This window comes from Cryptomeria japonica, chromosome 7 (genome assembly GCF_030272615.1).
Source record: "Cryptomeria japonica chromosome 7, Sugi_1.0, whole genome shotgun sequence".
NCBI classification, from domain to species: domain Eukaryota; kingdom Viridiplantae; phylum Streptophyta; class Pinopsida; order Cupressales; family Cupressaceae; genus Cryptomeria; species Cryptomeria japonica.
In genome coordinates, this window is record NC_081411.1 from 644,714,072 (window position 1) to 644,720,460 (window position 6,389).

Sequence of the window (6,389 nt, forward strand, 5' to 3'; positions counted from 1 at the left end):
TTTCCAAAGTCTTGAGATCCCTTCCACCAGCTTACAAGATGAAGACAACTGCAATTAATGAGTTGAGAACAATGGCAAACTCTTCAGTTAATAGAGACATTCTAATTGGGAAATTATTTGCTTTTGAGCTTGAAGAATTTGGATCCTTTGGAGATGTAAAGTCTGAACCTGCTTTTCATGCATCATCATCATCTACCAACAAAAGTGATTGGAAAGTCTTATATGCAAAATAATTGGAAGACATGAGGAAAGAAGATGAATAATTTGAGCAACTTGAAGCCTTATTTGCTAGAAGAGTACCTAGAGGTCCGACAGGAAGTAAGTATGAAGGAAAAACACCTTTTAAATGTTTTTCATGTAATAAGATTGGTCATTTTTCATCTAGATGTCTTGAAAGGAATGCAAGGTTTGAGGAAAGAGTTAAGAAATCATTTAAGCCTAACCAGAACAAATATAGATTCAAGAAAAGTAAACAGTGCTACATAGCAAATGAGGAAGTAGTAAATGATGACTCTAGAGATGAACTGATAGAAGATTGTGCTAGTGGATCCGACAATGGAAGGGAATGGGCGTTTAATGCTTTAAAGGAAGATGATCTAGAACCGGCTATCATAAATGAAGAAAAGGCCCTGACAGCAAAAGTTGAAGATAAGGATGAATGGGTAATTGATAGTGGATGCTCACATCGTATGACTAGAGATAAAGGGAAATTTCTATCCCTGCAAGAAAACAATGGTGGTCAAGTCAAATATGGAGATGACAAAGCATCTATGATTAGAGGTAGAGGTATTATTTCTTTGGATGGTAAGAATAACACTGATAATGTCTATTATGTAGAAGGTTTAAAGCATAATATTTTGAGTGTTGGTCAATTGGTGAACAAGGGTTTCCAGCTTTAGTTTAAAGATAGAAAATGCAAAATCATTAACAAGACTAGTTTGGAGATTGCAACTGGTATTCAGACTAGAGGTAATATCTTTCACTTGAACACTGGTTATAATACATGTTTGATTGCTCATATTGATGAGAGTTGGGTATGACATAAGAGGTTGTGTCATGTTAATTTTGATTGTATTATTAAGATCAGTTCAAGTAAGATAGTTAGAGATATACCTAAGACTATGAAGCCTCATAATCCAGTATGTAAGGATTGTCAATTGGGAAAGAAAGTTAGAACTTCTTTTAAGAGAATTCATGATAAATCTAATGATGTACTTGATTTGATTCACACTGACTTATGTGGTCCAACAAGGACTAGAAGCTTTCAAGGTGATAGGTATTTCATGCTGATTATTGATGACTATTCTAGGATGATGTGGGTGAGTTTTCTTAAGGAGAAGTCTGAAGCTTTTGAGAAATTCAAGATCTTTAGAGAAAAGGTTGAAACATAAACTGGATTGAAAATCAAATGTCTAAGATCAGATCATGGTGGCATGTTCACTTCTCATGAATTTAACAGTTATTGTGAGATAAATGGAATCAGGAGATAATTATCTGCACCTAGGACTCCTTAGTAGAATGGAGTAGTGGAAAGAAAGAACAAAACCATTTTGGATGCATAAAGATCTATGATGTTGGAAGCCAAATTGCCTCATATCTACTGGAGAGAAGCAGTGAGTACAATAGTCTACACATTCAACATAGTTCACATCAAAGGTGTAACTGGTAAGACGCCTTACGAATCATAGTTTGGACATACACCTACTATTAAGTATTTCAGAATTTTTGGAAGTAAATGCTATATCAAAAGAGATGATTCAATTGGAAAGTTTGATCCTAGATGTGATGAAGGGATATTTCTTGGTTATTCAATTCAAAACAAAGCATATAGATGTTATAATGAAAGATTGTAGAAAATTGTAGAGAGTGCTAATGTGACAGTGGATGAGCAGTACATAAATCATTCTATATCATATGATAGGGAACCGACAGTGGAAATGATCATAATTGAATCGACAATGCCTCAACTGGTACATAAAACTGAGATAGTTACACCAGCACAATCAGAAAATTCAACTCTGACTGATGATCAAAGCAGTGAACCTAAAGTTCAGAAGACACCAAGGTATGTAAGATTAAATCATTCTAAAGATCAAATCATTGGAGATAGGAACAAGGGAGTTATGAAAAAAAGAAGATTGGCAAATGAAGAGGTATGTATTATTTATCAAGTTGAACCGACATCTATTATTGAAGCTTGTAAGGATGAACATTGGTTAAAGGCTATGGAAGATGAATTAGATCGGATAGAGAAGAATGAGACATGGTCTTTAGTTCCCTAACCTAAAAATAAGAATGCTATTGGAACTAAATGGGTTTTTTAGGAATAAATTGAATGAGGATGGTCAAGTTGTAAGAAACAAGGCTAGATTGGTTTGTAAAGGATATTATCAAATGGAAGGAATTGATTATGTTGAGACATTTGCACATGTAGATAGAATTGAAGTTGTTAGAGTATTTATTGCCTATGCAGCTTATAAGAACTATAAGGTTTATCAAATGGATGTTAAATGTGCATTTTTGAATGGTGAACTTGAAGAAGAAGTATACATTGAGAAAACTGATGGATTATCACTAACAAATGATAAAGATATGGTTTGCAGATTGAAGAAAGCTTTATATAGATTGAAACAAGCTCCTAGAGATTGGTATGGAAGATTGGATAAATATCTTTTGAAGCTTGGTTTTACTAAAGGCAGTGCTGATAGTAATTTATATTATAAATCACTGATAATTATATTTTGATTATTGAAGTATTTGTTGATGATATCATTTTTGGAGGAGAAGATAAATTGTGCATTGAATTTTCTAACAATATGAAGAATGAATTTGAAATGTCAATGATTGGTGAGATGAAATTTTTCCTAGGTTTGCAGATTACTCAAATTGACAAAGACATTTTTATCTATCAAACTAAGTATCTGAGGGAATTGTTGAAGAAATTTGGTATGGATAATTCCAAACTAGTAAGTACGCCTATGGTGACAAGGGATAAGTCTATGATTGGTGGTCTATTATATTTAACTTAGACTAGACCATATATTATGAAGGCAGTAAGTATTGTTTCTAGATATCAAAGTAATCCTAAAGAAAATCATGAATGTGCAGTAAAGAGGATATTCCGGTATTTGCAAGGAACAACAGAATATGGTTTATGGTATTCTAAAAATGATGATTTCACTTTATGTGCATATACTAACTTAGATTGGGCAGGAGATACTGATGATAGGAAGAGCATTTCTGGTGGAGCTTTCTTTCTTGGAAAGAAATAGGTTTCATGGATCAACAATAAAAAGTCATACATTTTTTTATCTACTGCAGAAGCTGAGTATGTTGTAGCAACAACTAATTGCACTCAACTCTTGTGGATGAAGCAAATGTTGAAGGATATAAGGATAAATTATAGTGAACCGGTAGTTATCTATTGTGATAACTCTGCAACTATTGACATGTCTAAAAAACCAATATTTCACTCTAAGACTAAGCATATATCAATAAAGTATAACTTTCTGAAGGACAAGGTAGAAGCAAAGGAAGTCAAATTGGTTTATGTGAACACTAAAGAAAAAATTGTAGATATATTCACTAAATTGCTATCTACGGAATCATTTGAGTATTTGAGAGACAGGTTAGGGGTTTCTACCCCTCCGACAGAGACTTGATTGATGCAGTTTGTCATCAGTCTGACATGCATTATCAGAGATATTATTCATTCTGACACTGATGAGTGGTGCTACTACTCAGGGGGAGTAGTCAACTTTGAGATACAAAGGTTTGTATTCTTGCTTTGATATTTTTGTCAGATTTCTGGCATTGATGTCAAAGGGGGAGAGATATTGATGTGAAAAATAAGAAAAGGAGTTGGATACATTAGGGAGAGAGTTATTGATATTCAGGAGATTGTTGGTTGTCTTCCACAGGGGGAGACTTGTTTGGTATTTCTTGGTACTTAGATGTTTTTCACATCTAGTGTTGCCATCAATACCAAAGGGGGAGATTGTTGGAATTATTGGATGAATTGATTATGTGTTGCATTTATGTTTTGTCATTGATGTCAATACTAGCTATTATGGTTGGTTATCGACAAATAGGTTTTGGTTACTCGTAGAAGATCCAGTATTATCAGCAGAAGAGTCTATCTGTTGGACACTTCCGGCATGTTTTGATCTATGGAATGTGATTGGTTACATGTGGTACATGCTTCTGGAGCATGTCTTGGTCAAATGGTATTGACTTGTTAATTGGATGCTATCATACACTCTGGTAAACCCTTATCGGCACTAGTTTAATGCTTTATCGACAGAGATCTCACCAAGGAATCTTGACATGATGCATAATTGGTGTTGGTGCAACTTCTACATGGATTTTAGGATACTGAAGATGTTCTTTGATCGTGCTTCAACTGCTTGAAGACATTGTTTTGGTGTGGTGGACCCAAAATAGGTCCGGTACCTATCTAGGTTATGGACCGGTATCATGCTAATGTGTACTCTACACGTTATCGGGATGTTTCAGGATGATTTATGGATTTATTATTGTTGTTTGGTCTTAAGCCGACATAGAATATCATTGTAATATTAATCTATGTAATGATATTATTGTAATATCTTTTAGGTGGCTGATCTAATTGGTTTAGGCCTTAGGGTTTGTATAAAATGATGTAAGATCTCATTTTAGATCGTGGTATGGGAATGGAATAAGTATTCATGGTCTTGAAATGCAATATCATATGCAAAGGAGACTTGGTTGATCATAGGTGATCGAATTGGGATTAAGGAAGAGGTCAAAGGCCTCCGAAATTGAGCTTAACCAAGACTATAATCAGGCAAGGTAGATGCTATTTCTAGCAGTTCACTCTATTGGATTGTTTGTTGGCTTGATGATGATTTTCATGATTAAACTTCATCACATGTTGTCATTGATGAAACACACACACATATATGTTCATATTTTCTACCAGTGTGACTTCAAAGTCGTTTACATTACAAATGATATAGTAGAAGTTTATATCTAACTAGTACATGGTGACAACCGGTATATGCATGGAGACAACCAATGATTATACTTACCTCGGCATCAACATGAAGATGCAATGGAGATTATCAAAGGAGCATCAAAGGATAAATAGTTTATATGTTTAACTCCAACCAGTATTGATTGTTCAAATCGATATTCGTTGATTATGTGATGAGTTATCACTAGTCATGATGAGTTATCCTTACCGACAAGTTTTGGTGGTATTTTTGTGACGAGTTATGATTATTTGACTAGATACACTGCACCTAGGTAATTGTGATGTGATTTCTAAAGGCCGACATGAAATCTAAATGTCTATTTATTGACATCACAATGAATTATTTTGTATGAGCGAAGGAGATATGCTATGTGCAAAGACAAAGGTATTAAGTTGTAGAGTATGATGGTAAATAATTATTGACTGCGCAGAAGAGGATCTATCCAAGAAAGTTGTGCTATTACTAGATCACACTACCTGTTGTTTTCTAATAATTGCAACAGTCAAATCCCCTAACCAGTAAGCTCTAACAAGCTTCATTGTACAAATCCTCTAACCAGGTAATCCATTAGTTTGGATTTAGAAATCCTCCACTAAGGTTGCTCCTTACAGGGTACTACCTTTTACAGGGTATAGATTTTAACTAAGCTTTGAGATCTTTAACATGATTTTCTACTAGTAGAGCACTTTGTAGACCTTAACCAATCAGTTATCTATTATTGCAGATAGTTAACTTGTGAGTCCAATCTCACCGTGGTTTTTACCTATTTGAGTTTTCCACAAATAAAGACTTGTGTTATGGTGAATGTTATACTTATGGTGGATGCTTTTATATCATTTTGAATTGCATGCATATTGTTTAACAAACTTATTAAGTATTTATACCAGTCGGTGTTTAAAGTAGTTTTGTTTTTTATGTCACTGATTCACCCCCCTCTTAGTGATTTACAACTTCATCAGTTGGTATCAAAGCCTGACTTCTTTAAAGACTAATCGCTTGGAAGGAAACCCTAAAGCTACAATGGGGGATATGAGCTACTTTGAGATGGATAGAGAGATTGAGGCTAGTAGGAATGAGCTTGAAACCCTAAGGGTCAAACTGAAACTTCTCAAGTCAAAAGAAGAGAGCTAATTGAACAATTATTAGAAATATCTGATAATAGTTCTTCAGATAAAGCCAATATTGATGCTTTGGCTGAGGAAGTTGAAAAAATAAATAGTGGAAAGCTAAATTTGAGGAGAGAACTAGAAGGTCTTACTATACACATGAGTTAGGAACTGGAAGCCATGAGAACTGCTGAAGATCTCATAAAGGAAAGAGATCATGAGATTTCCAAGATCAAGCAAGATAATACTACCTTGCATGAGCATTTGA